This window comes from Arvicanthis niloticus, chromosome 2, assembly GCF_011762505.2.
Source record: "Arvicanthis niloticus isolate mArvNil1 chromosome 2, mArvNil1.pat.X, whole genome shotgun sequence".
NCBI lineage: Eukaryota > Metazoa > Chordata > Mammalia > Rodentia > Muridae > Arvicanthis > Arvicanthis niloticus.
In genome coordinates, this window is record NC_047659.1 from 2,828,292 (window position 1) to 2,852,572 (window position 24,281).

The 24,281-nt window shown below is 41.2% G+C and overlaps 1 pseudogene; it reads right to left on the bottom strand.

The window, feature by feature from the left end:
- Positions 1-5,103: 5,103 nt before the first annotated feature.
- On the bottom strand, positions 5,104-10,661 carry LOC117703613 (uncharacterized; annotated as a pseudogene).
- Positions 10,662-24,281: the final 13,620 nt, after the last annotated feature.

Consider the following 24,281-nt stretch of genomic DNA (forward strand, 5'->3'; position numbering starts at 1 on the left):
GAAATGGATAGTTCTGGGATCCATGAGACACATGGAAAGTTTGCATATATTTGAAACTCCTATCCACTCTCAGAGGGGAGTTGTCCTCTAACTGCTGATGGTTTTCTAATACCACAGACATATAAGCACCCATGTGGAGGATGGTCTCTTCCTTGAAGTACATGAAACCATCTTGGTTTCAGGGTTTTCAGAAGTACTTTGAGCCTTGTGGAATGTGGCTGGTCTCTGGATTTGACAGGCTTCTATTTGGTGTTGACAAGTAAACTGTGGCCCCTAGTCTGCAGCTGTCTGTGGATCAGGGTCCTTGCAGGGAGGATGGTACTTGGAGGAGTGTTGGGCAAATTGAAGTTGGCAGGAAATCGTGGTTTTAGGTTGTTTGTTCACCAGCAGGCACTGCCTTCTGCTGAGTGAGTGTACTCAGGTGAAGCACAAAGTAAAGATGTAGTGGAATAAGAACAGAAAGCTATTGGGGGAGCAGATTGAACTGCAAGTGCGCTGTGAGGAAACAGTGTAGCTCTGTGTGGAGCCAACAAGAAGATCTATGATCTTCTGCCAAGCAGCATCAGGTAGGGTGTGACATCAGGGTCCGATTGCCCTCAGGTCTAACCATAAACATGGACAAACCCATGTATCTGTCCACAGACTTATACTGCTACTCACCTATGTCTCATTTAATTCTTCACTTATTTAATCATTTACATTCTATGCAAGTAGCCTCTTTCATAAGGTTTGGTAAGCAAATGCCCCTGCTCTGCAAGAATCTGCAGTTCATGCGGGAGATAGACTGATCACACTTCAAGCACCTACATGCCACTAAGTTACAGGAATGCCATGCGGTATATTCTCTTTACAGTAGCATGGATCTTACAAGGAGGAAATAAAGGGCCATTGCTCACTTGCTTTATGGGAATCTCAGGCAGGAAGCAATTTTCAAGGTTGAGAGACAAGGGAAAATGCCAAATGAATAGTTCTAATTATTGTCTTTGGGGGTCTTTGGTTCTTTTTCCTTTTCCTTGTATCCCAAGATGGTCAGTCACTTCTACACTATGTAGGTCTAGGGACACAATGACAGAGCCTGAATAGCAGCTTGTCAGTCATGTTTTTTGTGAGTGCTGCTGGAGAGTTCATTCCTGGCTCTTGAATTCTGAAGCTGGCTGCATGAATTGGAGTTTACTGCTGTGAGCTGAAACCATGACCAAGGTAATTCTTTCAAGGACATTTAATTGGGGGCTAGCTTAAAGGTTAGAGTCTTAGTATTTTATCATCAAGGCTGGGACATGGAAGCATCAAGGGAGGCATGATGTGGGAGTAGCTGAGAGTTCTACATCTGCATCTGAAGGCTGCAATTTGAATATTGACTTTCAGGTAGCTAAGAGGAGGGTCTTAAAGCCCACATCCACAGTGACACACTTAATCCATCAGGGCCACACCTTGTGATAGTGCAACTCCCTAGGAATATCATACAAAAACCATCACACCGGGATATGGGAAAGGGTTTTCACAAGCTGAGGGTTGCTGTGAGAGATTTGACGCTACAAGACAGAAACAATTACTCCAATCATATCAACCAAATCTGAACAAGAAATGTGCTTCCTAATCCTTCCTAAGTCACCAGAAAGGATGACTGAGAGGGTGGTGGTCTCACTTGGCACATTTGCATTGGACAGCCTAAATTCAATTGCTCCCCCTGCATGATGAATTCCACATTGCTTTCTGAAGGATTGCTATAACAATAGCAATTGGTATAGCCAATCCTTGAGAAACTTATTTAATCATAAACAGCAATGAACTTATCAATAACCTTAGCTCAAATGGCTACTACCTGTTCCAGAATGACAAAAATACCTTTGTTTCTTCTAAAGATAACTATGACCACGTGTTGTTGTGATCACCTGTTGTGTCCACTTTGCTCTGAGGCTCACCTTCAAACCATGTTTCTGTATCACTTGGTTGTTATGATGCACTTGTTAGGTTTATGTTCTGCTTCTGCAGCAACACTCATTTGCCTGGAACTCACTAAACACAGGCAGAAACATAGTAGGAGAAACTGAAGCAGATTCTATGGAGAGGCATTGCTTACTGACTTACTCCTCATGAAGCCTACTTTCTTTTACAACTCAGAACAATGCCTAGGGTTGGCAACACACACAGTGGGCTGCACTCATCCATATTGATAATTGTTCAGGCAACAGTCTAATAAAGTTGCCTGTTGGCCACTTTTATGGACGCATTTTCTCAATTGAGGGTCTCTCTTTCCAACTGATTCTAGCTTATATCAAGTTGACCATAAACTAGCCAGCATATTTAACAATAATTTATATGCTGAGAGAAAAATTAAGGAAACAATTTCATTCACAGCAGCAAAAGAAAGAGAATATTTTGGAGTAAACCTAACCAAGGACATAAAAGCCATCTGAAATGAATACTAAAGCACAGAAGAAATTGAAGAAGACACTAGAACATAGAAAGATATCCCATGACCAGAAATTGGTAAGATTAATTCTGTAAAAATGGTCATTCTAGAAATGTAATCTATAAACAAAATGCAATATCACTGAATTGTCAATTTTGATTCTTCACAAAATTAAAAAACAATTTTAAAGTTCATGTGGAAGCACAAAGACATGGCTGGTCAAAGCAGTTGGGAAGAATAAGAACACCATTGAAGGTGACTCAGTACCTGAGTTCAACTTATCCAAGTCTAACTCAGACAAATAGTTATCATCCTTTGGTCTTATTTTGGATTTTAATTTTGGGTATATACATTTTATCTTTTTTCTTTGAACTGCTAAGTCATTTCTCTCTTTGGGTTGAGGGACTCTATTTGGTTTGGCTTCCTTCCTGCTTGGATTCTCTGTCTCTAAATTCTAATCCAAATTTTCGGGCCTACTGGATGACCTTTGAGAGGTCCCTCCCTGATAATCATCACTATCTAGAGAAATTATATCTATCTCTTCCTTAGAAGAATCAACCTTTTCTTTCATTCCTTTTTTTCTTTTCACTGTCTTTTAAAATTTTTTCACCCACTTCAATGACCACCAATATTGACAGACACTTTGTGAGATCATTTCATTTATCAAGTTCCATTATTAAAAGGCAGTAACTGGGACCTTCTCAGGCCCAAATGAACTGTAAAATTCTTTAAGTGCATCTCCATCTCTATGCCATCTTTTCTCATCAATGGTTCTTTCTTGAGGAATCCACAGACATAGTCTTTAATGAAATCAAAAAAATGACAACAAGTGCTGAATTTCACCATTACTCCTTGGGTCTTTAAAGCATTTCTCATCTATTCCACATATAGTTCATTGATTCATTTCTTGCCCCATTTTCATACTATGAAAACCAGTGTCAGTGCAGCAGGGACCAGCAGAGACCACCTTTGTTACACTTTTAAATTTCCAGTCAAAGACCCTTCTTTCCATAATGTCCCTCAAGGAGCCTCTTGTTCTCACTGCCCCCCATTGGATAACTGGTGACTCGCCCTGAGGGTCAATCAATGGGGTCTGCAAGGGAGAAAGTGGGGATTCAGGGACAAGAGACACAGAGAATGAAGATAAGACAGTTTTCTGATCAAGTCTCTTTTATTGAAACACCATTATGGGTATATAAACACAAGCAGGGGTGTGTAAATGGAGACACTTAACCACTAGTGCCTAGCAGCTGGGGACACTAAACAACAAGTCCAGGATATGTCTGAATAAACAACATGATTCTCAGAGTGTGCTCAGCAGTTGTGGGCTGCTTGCAAAAACACCAGCCTAGAAAAACAAGTCTTTATTCATGGTGGATAAGGATCAACCCACAAATGTATGGCCCAAGATGGCTGCAAAGAGGATAGCTGCTTTCTGCTAGGAGTGGGCTCCCAACACCTTTGTAGCTCAGTTTGGCTGGGAAGTTCTTGCCAGCTGACTCCTAGCAGAAAGTGGCTATCCACTTTGCGGCCATCTGAACAATATAACAACACAAGAGACTTGTTTTGCAAACAGCCTACAATAGCTGAGCACACTCTGATAAAATCTTGCTTTTCTAACTTATCTTATTTTGCTGTTTAGTGCCCACAGCTGCAAGGCACATGTGGTAAAGCACCTTCAGCTATGTTCCCCTGCTTGTCCATGGCTGCAAGGCGTGTGGTAAAGCATATAAATACCCAAAATTTCCTTTTGCTAAATGGGAGTTGATCAGACTTTCTGTCTTGTCTTCATTCTTTTCGCCTCTTGCCCTTCCATCACTACTCTCTCTCTTGCTAGACCCTGTTCACTGACCCGGATAGGCCAGATCAGGAATTAATTAAGAAGCCCAAGCACCATGAGAATTTAGACATCCATCTCTGTCTCATAGCTGTGGAATTTCAACTTGGTGACACCTCACCTGAATAAGGAAGGTTCTTATGAGTGAAGAGTTAGAGATCACTCTTTCATTCATAATAATACATTCAATTTACTCAAAAGTAACTGAAACTGGACAGTAAATATGTACAGTGTATAGCCTTATCAAAATATCAAATCAATTACAAGAACAAAACAACAACAAATCAATAACAAATTTCAAATGAAAACAAGGATAACCAAATAACCAAAGTTAGAAAAACTCAAACCAAAATCTAAACTCCAGAACTGTGGGCTGCAGCATTCTTTGGCTGCTCATTTTGCAGCACAGACTTTCAGCCTGTGGCTGGCCTTGGCAACATAGTAGGAAAACAGTTACTGATGGAAATAATCTTTTCAAGAGAAATGTAAGCAGGTCTTCTTTTTTTTGGAGTCTGTGTTTGAAGGATATGTCCTCCAACAACTGAGCATAAGACATGTTACAGATTTTGTCTCAAAGTCTGCAAGTTTGTTGACTGGTATTTATGAAGTTATTCTTGATGCTCCATCAAGACAAGAAAAAATGTACATGCTCAGACGCTTCCTGGATGCCAAAGCCGTTCTTGATATGCCTCAGCACTTGTCTTCCTCCAAATGTGCATTTTTGCTGGGCTAGTAGCTAGATGAAATTAAGGCCTATTCACACCAAGGAAAGCAATATAAGAAGAAACTGCAGACTACGATTGCCATGGTGATTAGGGATGAGTTGCCATAGTGGTGCATTTGCTGCTCACACTCAGTGCACATCACACAGCAGTTCTCTTGGTGGGAGATCTTGTCCTGGTCTGTGCCATGTTTGAGTTTCTGCAGGAGCATTTTAGACCTATAGAAGGAAGGGCCAAAGACCTGGTAAGCATTTGTCAGTTCAGCTCTCCCTCCAACACCAGTTCTATTCAGCTGGACAGTCCAGCATGACCCATCAGCTGAAGCCATTACTTTATCCCCAAGTTTCATAGAGAACCCGGGCTTGGATCGTTTTCTCAGCTTTTAAAAACTGCTAGAAACTGAACTTGGACCTACACACTGTACTGGAGTTAAAAAAACATTATATTTCTCCAGTAGTCCAGGTATATTATACTGAGTAGTAACATTGTAGCAATGTCTGAATCTGAGTTCAAGAGAGATGAGAGCTACCTAGAAAACAATATAGATGTCTTATAAGGAACCTGTCAAGAATTGAAGTGAAGGCTTTAATTATTTCTCCAGTGCAGGAACCTGCCTGTGTTCCACTTGTCAATCCCTTTATCTGGAAATACACACACAAAAAAAAAAACCATCTCCCATGAAATCCATGGGCACTGCCCTGGTCCTATAATCAGCAAGAGTGTGTTAAAGAAAATTACTCCCAAGGCTAGACACTGAACTATAAGGTGATGGTCTGAAGAAACAGAACATACAGTTCTATGTCTATGGGTTTTGTACTCAAACACACAAAATATTTGTGTTCACACATTATCAGCATGGTATATTGCAGTAAGAAGTTTAGTTTCCCAGTTATTGCTAATAAAAAAATCTACCAGTATATTTCCAGGTATAAAAAAATCAAATCTTGAATGGGATAGTTACATCCTGGCATAGCATATGGACAGTGCAGTCAGTGATATGCTTTCCTCCCTTAAACCTAACTTGGAATCAGGCTTCTTGGCCTATGATCTAATCTGGCTTAGCAAGTTCCCAAGGCTGTGTAGAGTAGGTTTGTTTCCCAGCTAAGGATCACATGTTGGTGGTAGACTAGCTTCTTTTTCTTGTTCACTGTTCCAGACTTGACCCCAAGTAAACAGCTTCTTCCAATAGGAGCTCCCTTTACCATGGCCAGACTGACTTGGTGTCCAAAGCTATGAGTCCAGAATTATAAGAAATCCCCATAACTAGGATAGAAATGTTCAAATTTCTCCCAATAATTTGACTGTGTCAGGGATATTTTGAGCAAGATAAGGCTGACTAGTTGAAATGCCAAATGCTTGTTTGGATTATCTCACACTGAGCAATAGTCCATGGAAGGGCTGCACCAAATGGTACATTTTCACTCTTTACCTGATGGACATCTGGATAGTTTCTCCTTCAGGGCTGCTCTGCAGACCACTACAACCCTGATGTGCCCTAGTTGCTCTGTGTACATCTACTGCTTGTTCTTAAATCACTGAGTAAATGGGACTTCATTTCCACTTTCTGAACAAGGCTTCTCACAGACCTACCAAATTTTATACTACCAGACCTGTCTGAAGGTTCTCATGACTCCCAACCCAAATTGAGACTGATTTTAAATCAGAGAAAGCGATTTTGAATAACAGCAGTTGCAGAATGCTACACAGATAACATTGGTTGGGTGCTTTAGTGTATCATGATCTTCAAGGGTCTCCTGAAGCAGCCCTGTTCTTGCACCACAGCTCTGGGACTTCTGCTGGATGCAGATTCAGCTCCAAGCAACTCAATGTCTCAAGGAATAAAATCCAAGACAAACTTGAAGGCAAACTTTTACTGAGTAGAAGTAGCTTGAAAGTAAATGGTAGCAGACAATGAGGAAAACAACCTGGAATGCTAAGAAGTCACAGTGAGCCACCTGACATTCTTGTGGGCCTTGACAATTCACCAAGAACAGAAAAGGGACATAAACACATGGATTTTATACAGTAACCTTCCCCTTAACTCCATGCACCTTATTCCTTTGATTCGCTCCAAATGACTTCAATAAGAATCAACAGTTTGCCCCTAATCATTTGAAAATCTGACTTTACAAGAGTTTTTTTTATTCTGTTTCTCTTGGGAGCTAGGTTCAGATGCAGAATGGACTGTTGTATTTGATATTTCGTGGAAGCAAACTGAAATCTCAGATTGCTTTTCTCATTGAACTTGGCATCTAGAAACACACACAGGTGCATGTCTGAACAAAGACACACACACAGAAATAGAGAGAGACACACATATTCACACACACACACACACACACACACACACACACACACACACTGTTGTATATACAAACACCCATACAAAAAACACGTGAAAATCACCTTGCATTAAACAAACACAAAATATTAGTACAAACACACTCATCCATAGCTGGTCCAAATAAAACATAGATGCACAAGTATTCACACTACACGCCACAAACACACACACACACACACACACACACACACACACACACACACAGAAAGAGAGAGAGAGAGAGAGATAGAGACAGAGAGAGAAACACCAAAAATTATAAGTGAGCAGAAAACAATGAGGAATCTGTCGTGTTTGAAGAAAAGGTAATTTAGGCGAAGCAGATGATTCAAGTGAGTGACACTGGTTTGTCTATGTTTCTGGTTACACATGAGGACACTCTGCCTCTGATGACTCATCCTACCTGCTGATGCTTGGCACTTGGGACATAGATGTTCTTGTTGGCCTCCTCACAGAAACTCTTATCTTCTCCATAGGACACTTGTGGTTCACTCTGCTCCACCAGCAGATTTCTGGTCTCTCTCTGCAGCAATATCCTGACATTGTCTTTCAGTTGAGAACATTCTCTAAGGAGTTGGCAGTGCCTGGTGCTGAACCACAAACAAACAAAATGGTGATTCCCAGCCAACTTCCATTTGCCTGTCACTCCTCCCAGTACCATCATCCCTACAAGTGTCCTGGTCCCTAGACAACCTCAGACTAGAGTCCCCAGTATACATATCAGCACCAGTCAGAGGCAGGTCAAATCCAGAGACCAGCCACATTCTACCAGACTGAAAGTACTTCTGTAAGGCCTGACAGCAAGTGGGTTTATGTCCATCAAGGAAGATGAAATGTTCCTCATTGGTGCTTATATGTCCCTGGTACTAGAAAACCATCAACAGATAGAGGGTAATTCCCCTCTGACAGAGGAGAGAAGACCCAACAGGAATACACTCTTTCCATTTTTGTCATGGATCCCAGATCTTTAATTCTATTGTCAGAGCCATAGAGGTTCAGTGTTGCTTGATATTCCCATCAAGGTGAAAATATTTTCTATGTAGAGGATCCTGAATTTGATACAATAAAGACTGGAAGGTCTTACAAACTTATCCACTTATATACTCTTCAGACTTAGGACACCTGAGTGCAAGAGGTACAGATCCATGACTCTTGCCTCAAGGCAGGGTTCCTGTTAAGAAACAGTATAGAACCAGATCCTTTACTTTTGTTCAAAGTCCTAGAAGGACAGAAGCATTCCCTGTCCAGTGCTGAGGTCTCAGCTGTGTAGGAATGGTTTTCTTCAATGAGCTCCTTGTATTTCTCCATGGCATCAATTATTGACTCCATCATTTTATGGATATTCATAATGGTCTTTTCGTGGTTTCTTTTAATGATATTGAATTCAATGTTCATCCTGTGTTAGGACATGGCACACAGAGCAAATATTTCTGTAAGGGTCATATGCAGAATGGCTGTATCCTGGACTACCCCAGCCAATAATAGATGCCACAGCCTTGCTCTTTGGACATGGTACCTATTGATGCTGATTAAACTTATAATCCTTGGCACAGGACAGCAGAGCCAGGGGAGCAAAAGGAGGGAGCAGACCTCCAAGAGCATCTCGTGTGAACCTGAAGGAATACACTGGTTCTGTGAGAAGTTTCTCCTTGTCTCTGCCACAAGCTTGGGCCCAACAGATATCTCTGATGACTTTTCTTTTATATTTAAGGAAGGCATCTCAATCCTTGGTTTCTATTGTTACATGAATTCTCAGAGGACAAGAATAGTATTTCCAGGGAGAGGCTTAATAACACTTCCTCCCCCAGGAGATTCCTATGTGACACCAGTGCAAACACAAGGAGCAAAGTACCCAGTTGAACAATTTGGGTGTCTACAGACTCAACACTATCCTGACCTGCAAATTGTGCATCACACAAATCCTCAAACCCCATCAAAGGTCCCAGAGCCTCAGATCCTGAACAGCACACACACAACTACATTCACACACACATACACCAACCCACCCACAAACACAATTAGAATGCCAGCTAAATCCAGGGAGGTGCCATAGTCTCAGAGTATAAGGACCAAACTCAGAGGAAAGCAGTGATGACCTGCAGGCATTTCATTTACACACTGAGAGGCAGCAAATCTGACCAGAGCCTTGCCGCTGTGGACAGAACCAATCAAACTCCAAGCACTATAAGGTCAAGTATCCTACTACTCAACACCTGTCAGGGCTTTATAAAAAGCATGATTAGAGGTGACACACTCCTTTGATGAGAGGAAATCTTGGGTTAATAGAGAGGGCACAATACAGTCAACAGGGGACTGAGCATAATTACTACCTGTAGTTCAAATCATTATAATTGTACAGGTTCAGCATTTGACTAATTTCTTCCTCCTCAAAGCTCATCTTCTTGATCTTCAATTTCAGTTCTTCCAATCTTGTCATCTCTTTCCAGTTACTGATGCTGTAATTCTGGGATGATATTTGCCTAGCAGAGCTTGGAGATAGATAAACACAAATGAATTTGTAGAGTGGATGGCCCAGGGGAAGCAGAGACAATTCTGAGTTTCAAAAAGAATGGTGAGGAAGAGGAAAAGCTAGAGACAGGGTGAATCCCAGAAGGAGCAGAAAAGCAATCTTTGAGCTATTCTGCTCAGCTATATCCCTCTTCCCAACCACCATCATCATACATATGGCACACTCTCTATTACAGAGAGTATTATGCACTGAAATCCATAAGGTGCCTCAGACATAACGACTTAGGGATCTTTGTCAGCTCATATCAGATGTGATGCAGGTAAATCCTGGAGTTCACATTGCTTAGCACCATCAAGGTCTAATCATGTGTGTTGAAACCCAAAGTGTCTGAGACCCCACACATGACCAGAGTCACATCCTTCTCTGTTCTTGTCCTCAGAGACTCCTTTAACCTGTAGTAATCCAGAGGATGGAGGGCTTCAACTCCTACCATGAACGGACACACTGTTAATCTCATAGTTCCTACTGATGGCATTCTTTGCCACTCAAAACGAAATTAAATAGCTCCCAGAAAAGTAGCTGCAGGCTTGTCAGTACCTGGCTCTCTGTCAAACTAATAATCAGAAATTCTTGACTCTTGTTCTACCATTGAGAAATCCCAAGGCTCCAGCTTGTAAGGCATACTCCTGGAAGGCCCAGGTCAAGCCTATTTCTTCCAGAAAGTTCCCCAACTCTACCCAGGACTCACTGTGCCTTCCCCAGAATGATTTCAGTCTTCCTTTCTTACAAGACAGGAGGCCAGCTTCTTTCTTACTGGGAGTGGTCTCTCCTTGATCACCATTCTCTTTCCGAAAAAGCCTAAGCAGCCTGGAAAACATGCCTGTTTGTGAATCCAAAAGGCACTGAAGAAATATCCCACAGGCAGTTGTTGTCACCACAACACAGGTGACATCACACAAGATTCTACTTCTTTCCTAGATATGAGAGAATGTCCAAGGATGGCATTCCTGATGATGTCACTGGGTACTGCCATGACCTAGCTGCTAACTAGCTGTCCCCAAATTGTCCAATTTCTGGGGTGTCCTTTCCTGGAGCCTCCCATATGACCCAGGGAATACCCTTTGGCAACCTCTCCATCCAAAGTTAGGGATTTCTCTCTGCTTCATGACAAGTGAAGTGCTTCAGATGGAAAGAGTTGGTTAGAACCAACCCTGACATGGGTAAAAAAAATAATTTGTAGCACCCAAATCTTTAGAGACCATGAATGTGGGAAATTGTTCTCAATAATAAATATACCACCTGAGCCAATTCATGTGAAATACAGGCCACTGCCCCAGGTTTTCCCTGTTTCCCAGAGGCCAATATCTTTCTCCTATACTTTTACTGTATAAAACATGGATAGTATTTTCTTAATGTCCATTCCTTCATAGTGGGCATTGTTTCCATATACACATGCATGTGTTTCACAAAATCTCTGGTTTACAATCCTATCTTTTGCAAGGAAAGCTCCCATTTCTTTGGAACATAGGGGCTCAACTACAGGGCAAATGTAAAATTGTAAACTTTTTCTTCTTCAAAGTATTAAGGTGCACATCCTTCCTTTCTCAAATACAAACAGACAATTGTATAAGTGGCCGTCAGTGAGCAAAGGTCAACCTGGATGGTGCACTACTACATTGTAACCACATAGCTGTCACTTCTCTAATAACTGTCTTCCTAAATTCCCAAGTCCAGGCATGAGGATGTTGGGGGTTATACCATAACACTGTACTCATAGCAAACATAAGAATCAGGAGGCTAGCAGGGAGTGGGATGGCCTGAGGTCAGGTTGAACCTCAATTACAATGGGTCCATAAGTTCAGGAGGGTGTCCCTTTGGCATTGTCATCTGTGGCTTCTGAATTCTTATCTTGGATGTGCTGAATCTGTGCTATAATGCCAAGTAAGTTCACAGATGTAAGTGGAAACTCATGTATGGCTTTTGCGGGGTGACATGTGTCTTTGACTACCACCTTCAGCCACACAATATCACCATGCAAAGCTCAACAGAAGAGGGGAAGATTGTTGATGCATTAGAAGTTTGAGGGCCTTTTCTTTCCATTAGGGCACATGTTTTCCCAATGTGATTTCTCTTTTGAACTTTCACTGATGGTGTTTTGGTTGTTTCCTGCCCTGAAGGTTCCTGGATGCCCCAACAATGGGCCAACTGGATTCAGACTTCTTTTTACCAAAAGAAGGGTTGCTGCAGAATCATGCCATGGCAGCAGGCAGGTCAACTAGGCTACTCTTATGTCCAGCACACCTGGTACAGGACTGGAGGCCTGAGCTATCTGGGGAAAGGAAGCAGCACATAATATCACACAGTAATCTCTGCTGCAACTCCTAGAACTGCAATAGGATGGTATGTTTGTTTCTTTTATATTATGAATACCTACAAAGCTGTTCATTGTTAATACATGCCTTTCATCCCAGCACTCAACAGTTTGTATTTAAAATTGTTGTGGTTAGTATTCCTGTTGTTTGGTTTGGTTTTTGTTTTTAATTCCTGCAGCTAATTACACTGTACCTAGAATGTTAAACCCATGTATGTAAGGCTGTATTATTCATGTTAGTCAATGATTTCTTTCTTAGCAACCACTCCACAGATGATCCATCCCAAAATTCAATTTCAAGTCAGGAAGACAGTCATAGAGATGTTAGTAAACTTGTATGGTCTACCCAACACATCACGACTATAGGATGGCATCCCATTTTTGGATTACCTAAGAGATTGTTTATGAGATGACAGGCCTCTGCATAAGTCTGCATTTGGATGGCAGAAGGCCTGGAATGGCTGAAAGAATGCCTGCTCTCTGAAGGCCATGTCTGGCCCTTTAGTGCCTCTGCAGCCTGAGGCAGACATCTGACAGGAACCCAGGAACACTTGGCCAGAGCTGATTCAGGACTGCATTTTGGATGAGCCCTGAGACCTGGGTGAACAGAGACCTCAAGAGTTCTAGAAAAGGTGAGCAGAGTCACTTGGATGTGAGGGGAACAATGGACCATTGGGCTGCAGGTCCTCCATTTTATTTATCTTTGCTATGTACATAGTATATGTAAATGACAAAGGTATCCTGATGTACAACATCTAGTCACTCTAGATGTTAAAGTGTTTGCCAGTGTATCCACCCTAGAGTTAGTAGAGCAATACATTTTTACCATTCTGTTAAAAATGTAATATAATTTCTGTATGAATATATTTTTACTTATTCAGTTGACATGCTGCTCAATACACCCCTGTCACCCACATTTTTCCAGTACACCTGGCACCTTCTCTAAGCATGTGAGGGCCAGGTCTCTCAGGACCTGGCTTCTTCTACCAAACCAAGTTACCCTGTCCTGAGGAAAGGTGCTGAGGGAGATGGTAATGGGTGCCTTCTGCTTGGCTTTCTTCTTGCTCCACTTCACTGGCTTTGGGAAGTTCATGCAGAACTAACCTTGAACTTGGTACTTCATTCAAATGCTCCACAAGAAGCATTGACTCTGTGAATATTCTTGAGAGGATATTTCCATCAAACCTACTCCCACTAGTATCCTGACAATGGCAAAGGTAATGGGATGCTGGACCTCTATTGCAGGAGTTTCCAACTCTTCTCAGAGCAGCAGTATAGAAGCCCACAAAGCTGGCAATGTTAAGTGAGGTTACAAGGGGGACCTAAGCCCATACTGTTGCTTCCCAAAAGTACCTCCCAGAGGCTTATCAGATCTATAAACCCATAGATCTCTATGCACTGGACATCAGGAAGTGCTCAACATACACTGATTTTTGTCGCTCATTTTCCCCAAATATTAGAAGTCCCCAAATTTAGAGGGATTTGAGGGTATGAATAGAGCTCAGGGGATGGAGGTTGTGCAAAAAGTGTGTAACAATAGAGAACTGACTGAGAATCAGAGAGACAAGATGCTTACCAAGATCATAGTTGTAGCCCAATAAGAAAATCTGAATAATAAGCTATTGGGTGATACATGAAAGAGGCCATAGACTTAGAAGGTCGGTTTGGAGTGAATCTGGTTTATTTTTTAATTTTTTTTAAAAAAAAATTGGATATGTTTTGTTTGCATTTCAAATGTTTTCTATTTCTAGGCCTCCCCTTAGAAACCCCTCTATCCCATCCCACTCTCTCTGCCTCTATGAGGGTGCTCCATGAACCATCCACGCCTCCCGTCTTCCCCCAAGCCATGGTATTCCTCTACACTGGACACTGAACACTCACCTGAGTTACATTCCAGGCCTGTAACTTCATTCATCTGCAACAACAGCTACAAGGCAAAGGGCAAATGAGACTCAGTAGTCAGTTTGGCTGCTACAAGGTTGGTCCTTGAGAATGGCTGATAGAATGCTTTCAAGACTAGGGATGCCTATCTGAAAGAGAAAAAAAAAGGCCTCAGTCCACACTGCATACTCAGGAAAGTTTAGTAGATGAAAGGCAGATGTCAAGGTGTTTTTGCCTACACAAATGGCAGTAGTAGAAGCCAGGTTAATCTGCCTGGCTGGTAGCATTCATCAAGAGTCAAGTACTGTGCTGAGGACCTACAAGTAAGTAAGCCCCAGGCTCCTTGCACAGAATGGACAGATGGACAAAAGGCTTATATCACGTGATGTGACTGGTTTCCTGTGTGTTTACAGGTGTCCCTGCTGTGTCAGCATAGGTTTAGAAAGAGTTGACCAACAGTGAGTAATTGAACCCCTTCCCTCAATCCTTTTCAGGCTGCTGCTTAAAAGCCATGGTTTGACAGCACCAGGTTGGGGAGACAGGGGATTGTCTTCTTCACACATGAAGTTTCTGACTCAACTCTTAGTCTCAGAAATCATATCTGTTCCAGCGGAACTTCTCAAGACTGAAGCATCTACTGGAAGAAATACTTCCTCAATACACTCTGAAGTCTACTGTGTTTAAAGATCAACATCAACCATCTCTCGCTCCCCCTTCCTAGCTTTGCACAGGCATGCCCTCCACTAAAGGCATGTGACCTCGGCTTCAGGCTCCATCCTAGCAGAGTAGTTTGAAGCTTCATCCCAACACTGGTCAGCTGACTTGAAATGGTGTTTCCTTCCTCCACCTCTACCCCAAAGAGGATCTACTTAATTGGGCATTTCATTATTAGGCATTCCATGCCTAATCTGCATGGTTATCTGGCATGAGAGGTGACAGATCTCCTCCAAACCTGACAATCTGTGATTCTAGGGCATAATCTTGAACCCACAAGAGTACTGCATGGGTGCCTGGTGACCTAAGAAAACTAGCATGCCATCTTCAGGCACCTGTACCTAAATAAAGGTCTCCAGTAACTTCTGTCTCTGGTTTGGGGTAATCTCTTTCAATGAGAAACCACACAAGTCTGGAAGGACAAAGATCGAATGTAGGGACTGGAGAGAAGTCTCTTCATTAAGAGCATTTGTCCATCCACAATAGTACCCAGAGGGAAGTTAACAACCCCATTACTCTGGCTCTAGGTGGAAGGCCATGACCTCTTCTGGCCTCGGGAGGAATTGCATGCATGTGGTGCACAGACATCCAGCAGGGAAAGCTACATATAAATAAAAGAAAACAACAACCCTCCAAAACCAAGCAAAACCCTAAAAGCTCCAAATGTGTAGCCACACTAATATTAGCTAAAAATAAAGCCACATCTCAACATGTCTGGGTTTTCTCAACATGAATATTTGGGACGTCTCAATCTGGGAAATCATTTCAAGTTTACAGTTATCCCTGAGGCTGTATTTCAAGGAAATGAGAGGCAGATGGCTCTGTATTTCCTGGTTTCTTGTATACACCCAGAATGAATACTCCTTTCCTAAGAGGCTTTAGAACAATACAGCTGTGACTCTCATTAATTTGGTCTGCATGACTAGTTCAGAAACATGTGAATTCCTGCACCATATTTTAGGGGTTTCTAAGTATATGACCTAAAGGATACAATATGGATACATTTTTCATTATTAAGTGGGTATCCACAGAGTAGGTCATGACATCCATGCCCCCTAAAAAGTACTGTGTAGAACTGGCTGGCTGGGAATTCACCATGTACCCTATGGTGCCTGGAGCTCATAGAGATCCATCTCTGTCTGTGAATTCTGGGCCCACAAGAGTGTGACAACACACCTGGTGACAAGAGCAGTCAAAGTGTGAAGACTTAGAAACTGATTTTTTAATTTGTAAATAATTAAAATTTGTAAAAAATTGTAAAAAAAATTTCTCTTAATAGGGGCTTAAAGGAATCTCTAATCAGCTAGATCAGTACATTCATTGTATATAGCTACAGCAAAATACCAAAATAATGACCAGAACAAAAGAAAGAAAAATAAATATCAAAACCATAAACCAATGGAACAAAAAGCCTAAACTCCAAACCAACCCAAACAAACCCAAACCAAAATCAATCAATCAATCAATCAATCAATCAAACAAACAAACAAACAAACAAGATGAGCAGTATTCTCTTGCTGCAGTTTGGCAGCACTGAATTAACCATGTGGCCAGCCTTGAAGACAGGGTATAAAGGCAGTTTCAGAGGTAATAGCCTATCAGGACAATGGTTCTTATGCTTCTTTGGGGGCTTTTCAGGTGAAGCCTTCCCAAAGCTAAGGATTAAAGGTATTATAGGCTTTTGCACAAAGACTTTTAACTTTAGTTAACACATCTCCTCCAAAGATTATTGGATGAAAGATCAAAACAAGTATTAATTTTTATTCTTGAACTTTTTCTCCTGAATTCTGAGCCACTATGGATGTCCTTCTGCCTTCTCTGAAGCCCTGCCTGGTGCAAGCTCAGCAAGAGGGGTATCCATCACACCTCTGTGTACAAACAGAATTCTCTTGCCTATCTGGACCCTCATGTTACCTCTGCTCAAGTATTTCTACTCCTAAGAAGATGAACTTCTTGATGTACACCAATAATTTTGTAACATAATATATAATATAATGTACACAATATAATACAGACTATAATTTCTACCATTCTAAGGGTTCTTGATGCTTTGTTGTGGATACTCATAGCTATCCTCCTGCTTTTTCTGACACATCCAGCACACAGCAGCACTGACCTGGATGTGCTATTGCTTCCTTGGCTGTGAAATGTCAGTTGAGCCTAATGCTCTTAAAGGTCTGTTCATTCCCAAGTAGGCACTTTTTACATTAGTTGCAAATAGTGAAGTTTCTTAGGTTCTTAGCTTGAACTATGATACAAGTTCTTACTGTTCCCACACAGGTATGTCTAATAATGACCTTGTCCAGACCTATAACATTGAGAAATCAATAGTGGCAGTTAGCCAGTAGCAGCAGAATTCTCTGAAATGCTATTTCACAGTAAGTTTTACAATTATACTTTTGAGATGATTCCTCTGAAACTCTAATATGTCATCATTTATCAAAGGCGTTTTAAGAGTGGAGCAGGAATCCTAAGTTCTGTCTGTGACACTGGGTTTAACTTAATTGTGAATGATGCACTTCATATCCTGGACACATCCTTCATGCCACACACAATGGACAGCAAGTATGTAGAAGAGTCCACAGTATGTCATGCTCCATAAGTTTAGGAGCACCCATCTTGAAAGAGAGCATAACCTCCTCTGTTATACACTTTATTAGCACACCACATCACCCCCAACTTAGACCATTTGCACACATCCTTGTGGTTCAGATTAACCACATACTATCTATCATTATTCTGTCCAGTGGGATTCATGACTGCATGTTAAATAATTTGTAGTGTCCTTAGGTTCTGTTTTCCAACAAGATTCAGCAATATTGATTAATCTGAGAAGTTGAATTTGTCTTTCACATTGATATTTTGGCCATCTGAGGCTCATGTATGAATCTCATCAGCTGCAGGTACAACACTGGTTGAAAGCTCAGGTCGTTCTCCCTGAAGGTCATGTTTGTTGTTGTTGTCCAGTTGTACTGTCACGAGATTCACAAGTGAATCCCATATATGATTCCTTTATTCTTAGCTGGATCTCATCAGAATTTCAGGGTCTGGGAGGCACCATCTTTGCCCTGAATGTAGTTCATCATGCTGCCTCTGGATACTTTTGGAATGGTGCCTTCTGTGCACATGCCTTTAAGCTGGCTTCACATTTTCTAACAATACTCAACATAGTTCTTGAGTGTCAGGGAGTTATCTGAAAATTTCCAACCAAGTAACTGTTACTTCCCACAGGGTTTAACATTGTGTGGTAATTCATAGAACACACTTTATTGACCTAAGGGATACTTTTTGATAATTTATTGCTCTCTTCTGGCATAATATATAAAGCATTTGATATCTGCTCTGTGAAGAAGAATTTAAGTCTAGAGCAGGCTATTCCTGTAATATGTTGACCACTGTGTCAGCCAACTCTTTCATGCCTGTGTGCTAATTCAAGATTCAACAAATCCGTGGGGATTATCTTCTGTCCAAAGACGTCAATTGTACTCAGAAGTACATGGATACACACACACACACATACACACACACACATGTATACAGACCTATAGATAGACATATCGATATTCACACACTAAATGGTTACAGCAACGCTCCAACATGCAGGCTCTAAGTATTCCACACATATATACATACATAAGTAAACACAATTGGTGGAGAGTAGGAACAATGTTCCAACCCCCTCTAACACAACATTTACATGTACACACATAGTCGATGGATGGAACAGACAATTCTGTAACCACACCACACCATGCTTTATTCTTTCCTCTGTTGTTTATATGTCCCAGCAAAGTCTTTCAAGCATTATACAATTACAATGTGATTGTGTTTTAGTTTCCTTCCAGTATATGATTATGATAAAAACAATGTGCTAATACATCATTAGCATTAAAGGAAATAACATTACGTATTAAAGTAAAAAAACAAATTATTTTTAAAAACCTACTTACATTCATAACCAAGCAACTTATTATAGATTAACAAAGTGTAAGCAAAGAAGGTAAGTTTCTCAGCTAGTTTCTCTTACTGGAAGACAGCAATTTGTTGTAATAAAAAAAGAAGTAATTATTTTATTATTTATTTTAAAGTAATCTTGTAAGATTCTTAAAAGTATCACAAATGTAAACATTTATATAAAAATCAGTCATATCTACCTTAAATCCTCAAAATGTGTATCTACTCCTTAGCAATTCTTCATAAGTCCTATCAGGAAGCTGAGGGCAAAATAAGGGTATACAAAATCAATTAGCCCCCTTCCACCCTCAGTGAGAGTCCTGTAAGCCAGTGCTACCATGGTTTTGTTCTCTGAACAAAAAAGGTCCATATCTTTAAGTATGCCTTTGATCTTCATGGTGTTCCCTAAAGTTTTCATATCAGAGTCATTAGTACCAAACATGGCTACTGACCTTCACTAAAAACTATTCTCCCAAAGGTTTTCTAAGGGTGGTTGTTATTGTCAACAATCTACATATTTTTCAGGGTTGTGACTGAATCATGATGTGCTCCACCAGCAATGCCTGAAAGAAATCAAGCATTAATATTGTGAATGCCAGAGACACTGTCAGGTGGGGGACAGGAAGTACCCATAATGTTTTCAAATAACTCATAGATTCAGAGGGTTGTGAGGGCAAGAAGCAGAACAGTACTTCATAACAGCACAATGTCCAATGTCATCTTAATGGCCATGCCAAACCAAGGCCTACCCCTGTGGCTGTGGTAACCCATGGGCTACATTCCATAAGTTTTAAGTTATTTGTTGTTCCTACTGCATGGCTCTTGGCAAGTCACTTCACTCAAGCTGTGAAACTGGGGAATCTCCAGTTGTTTGCCTTTGGAAGAGGAAACCATTAATACAACAGAGAGAGGAACTGTCCTCATCTCTAAACTACATTATCTGCAGCAACACAGATTGGAAGAGGTAGTATGATGTTATTGGGGTTTACTCTGTCAGGGTAGCATCATGATAGCATCACAGTATACCATGCTGGATTATCCACAACATATGGAGAGCTGAGATCCAGGCAAATGTTAAGAAACTCTAAAAGGAAAAAAATATAGGGGACCCACTTGGTTTTACCCTTCCTCCCAGCCTGAGCTCTTAAGTTCTTTTGGAGGACACTCAAGTGATGCTGCAGTTTTACTGCCAATAGGTGACCAACTCCTTCTGCTTCAGCAGGTACTGCACTCTTTCCTCCAGTCTATTCTGCTCTTGTTGAGTAGAAAATTGTGATTTGATGGAGGATTATAAGCACATGTGTGTGTGTGTGTGTTACAGTGTGATTGCACAGATACATGTACACTTGTGAACATACACAACTACATGTATGAACACAGAAAAGCACAGTGCATTACTATCATGTGTTCTGTTTCCCATTAATGCTAATGCAAGTGGCTATAACCTGTACTACTGTAGAAAAGAAAGGTAACTTTTGTTGGATGGAGAAAGATCACAGTGGGAGGAAGAGAGAGAGAACTCTGACAAAGTGCACAGTCAAGTGGACTCATGGGAGTCCTTTCCTTGTAACAAGGCTCACTTAGCAAGTTCTCCAGGCTGTATAGGAAAGGCTTAGTTCCCCAGCAAGGACCAGCCCCTTGCTCTCACACACTGCTTCCCTCTTGCTTTAAGAGAAACAGTTTTCTCCAAAAGGAGCTCTCTTTATCACAGAGCAATGAGGTCAGGAAACTAGAAAATCTCCATAAACAGGAGGCAAAGTAAAATTTTAATCCCTGTAAGGTGATTTTATCAGGGATTTGATTGGCTAACAGAAGGCTGATGATCTCATGGCCAAATGATGCATGATTTCATACCGAAATATATTTCATTGAAGGGATGAACCACATTGTACATTTTCATTATTTGACTGATGAACATTTAGATAATCTCAATTTGGGGCTGCTCTGAGGAATGCTGCTAAAATCTAAATATCCCCTAGTTTCTCTGTGGACACCCACTTCTCATTCTGAAATCACTGGGTCACCTGGAAACTGCAGTTCAACTTTCTGAAGAATTGTACATGACTTATGCCAGGGCTCTATCATGAACTGCCAACAGCCATATCTGAAGGGTCCTCATCTCCCCCAAATTTCCATGAAGTCAATTTTAACACAGTGTGAACAAGTTTGGGATAAAAGGAGCTACTGAGTGCTGCAGACAAAGAGCTGTAGAGTATCAGGAGCCTAAGTGGGCTGCACTGCACTGAGACAGACCGGTTCTCACACCTCACCATGGCTATGTGAATTCTGCTTGTGTTGGAAGCACCTGCAAGCACAGGGCTACTCTAATCTCTCAAAGAACAAAATCCAGGCCAAGTTCTAAAGACAAGGATAACTGATTCAGTGTTAGGCAAAGGTGGAAAGCAAATGCTAGCTGGCATTGAGGATGAGAAGAAAACAGGCTGTAGGGGAGAAACAGTGAACCCCTGGCCATCCAGTGAGCTGTTACCATTTACCCAGGATAGAGAAGGGACACAACTTCCCAGCTACATTTTCTGCCTCCCCAGGACCTTGATTTGCCACAGCAGCCTCCTCCTAACCTTTGTGTACCCCATTCCTTTGGTTTCCTCCAAATGATTTTATTGTAAATGAATAGATTTGGCCTCTACAAATCCTGAGAACTTTTATATTTACAATTACAGGTTTTGTTTGTTCCCGGGTGGACATGTAAAAAGTTGGGTGGCTTCATGCAATGTTTGATACAGAGTGGTAAAAACCTGAGTGGCCATAGTACTTTCTCACCTAAGGTGGGTACAATCATTGTTAAAGATGTTCCTCCCATGAGCAAGTGAACATAAACATGTGCAGAAAACCACAAACATGTGTATGAGAAAATACATAGAAACACAGACAGACAGACAGTCAGACAGACAGACAGACAGACACATACACACACATTCAAACAAACAGAAGCAACCACAATCACAAAAGCTCATACAGGCATCCACACCTATACATATACTCAACATGAGGACACAGATGCTCACCCATACCTGGGAAAGAACATATATGTGAATGCATGTGTGCTCATACACACATACAATATTGTACAAAGACGTTCACACATGGTCATATGTGCACACACAGATACACACATTCACAAAAACACATAGAGAGAGGCTCCCACCTATACTCATATACCCACATGAACACCACTGGTAATGCACTAAGATCAAGAATTGAAAAATGAGACCTCATAAAATTGCAAAACTTCTGTAAGCCTAAGGAGACTGTTAATAGGAAAAAAATTGCAACCAACAGATTGGGAAAACATCTTTACTAACTCTGCATTTGAAAGAGAGCTAATAATACAATATACACAAAGAACTCAAGAAGATGGAATTGAGAATCAAATAACCATATTAATAAATGGGATACAGAGTTAAAGAAAGAATTCTCAACTGAGGAATACCAGGTGGCTGAGAAGCACCTAAAGAAATGTTCAACATCCACTAAAGGGCATATACACAAATGATGCTCCAACATATAAGAAAGACACAAGCTCTACTATGTTCATAGCAGCCTTATTTATAAAAGCCAGAATCTGGAAAGAACCCAGATTCCTTTCAATAGATGAATGGATACAGAAAATGTGGTACATTTACACAATGGAGTACTACTCAGCTATTAAAAACAATGACTTCATGAAATTCTTAGGCAAATGGATGGAACTCGAAAATGTCATCCTGAGAGATGTAACCCAATCACAAAGAATCACATGTGGTATTCACTCACTGATCAATGGATATTATCCCCAAAGCTGGAAATACCCAAGATTTAATTTGCATACAAGATGAAGTTCAAGAAGAAGGAAGACCAAAATGTGGATACTTTGGTCCTTCTTAGAAAAGGGGAGAAAACACCCATGGGAGGAGATACAGAGAAAAACTGTGGAACAGAGACTGAAGAAAAGGCTATCCAGAGACTGCCTCACCTGGAGATTCATCCCACATACAGTTACCCAACCCAGACACTATTATTGATGCTAAGATAGAGGATATAACTGTGATCAATACCCTGCCTCCTGCAGACTTTCTCTGCTGAACTAACTCTATGCCTAGCTACAAAAGGAAGGTCTTAGGTCTCCACCACATCTGGCTGGACTGTAGCTTCCCCTCCAGTTTAATGGAGCAGGGACCTTGAATGAGTGCTATTGTTTCTGACCATCCACTTAAGTGGAACTTAGGTCCTTTCTGATTATGGGCAGTGTGCTCTTTTCTGCATGGCTGATGTTCAATGTGATCTTGCTGGTGCTGCAGGTGCACTAAGGGTCTTGGTCCTATGGTCCTTCACCCCTGCATCACTCATATTTGTGCTCTAAGTGTGACTGTGTGGCATGGCAGTAAACAAGACGCTGGGCAAGTGTCAGTCAGTTCAGAGGTGCTGGCTGCCTAGCAGCAAACCCAAAGTCTACAGGAACTGCTGCCTGACCCAGGCAATCATTTATGTGAAGCCTCCTCCTTCATGCTCTTTTTTGTGCTGGTCTACACATGATAGGTACTGGATATGGTACTGGAGTGCCAGCTGTCTTGAACACATCTCTTCTTCCACTCAAGCCATATTACCCTGTGCTTGGGGAAGTGCTGGCAGTGCTGGTTATGGAGGCCTTCTGCTTGGATTTCTTCTGGCTCCAGTTTGCTGGCTTTGGGAAGTTCATGCAGAACTATCCGGGAACTTGGTGCTTCATCCAGATGGTCCACAAGAATTAATGGGATGCTTATTTGGATTAAGACTATATTTTCATCAAATCTACCCTCATTAGTATCCTGAAAGAGAAAAAGAGAATGGGACCCTAGGGATCTATTCCAGGACTTATCAGCTGGGCTCATAGCACCACTACAGAAGCCCACAAACATGACAAAGGTGATGACACACAGGGGTCATAAGAGCATCCTGCTCCTTTTGTAGAGTACTTCCTGGGATCTTATCATACCCATACACCCACAGGATTGTTATAACCAGAGACACAGGCAAGAAATAAAGAAAGACTTTCTATAATTCAATGAAAACAAAGATGCAGCATACCCAAACTTTTGGGACACAAGAAAAGCAGTGTTAAAGGGAAAAATCACAGTACTGAGTGCTTTCATAAGGAATCTGAGGTTATCTTAGCCCAGCAACTTAACAACACACCTGAGGTCTCTAGGACAAAAAGAGGCAAACCTACCTAAGAGGAGTAGATAGCAGGGAATACTCAAACTCTGGGCTGAAAACAACCAAATAGAAACAAAGAGCTAGATACAAAGTGTCAACAAGAGCAAGAGCTGGTTCTTTGAGAAAATCAACAGGATAGATTAACCCTTAGCCAAACTAAGTGAAGGGCACTGAGACAGTACCCAAATTAACAAAATCTGAAATGAAAATGAAGACATAACAAAAACAGGAAATCTAAACCTCATCATGTCTTACTAGAAAAGCTTATACTCAACACATCTGGAAAATCTAGATGAAATGGATGATTTTATACACAGATACCACATACCCAAATCAAATCAAGATAAGGTAAACTATCTAAACAATCCCATATCCCCTATAGGAG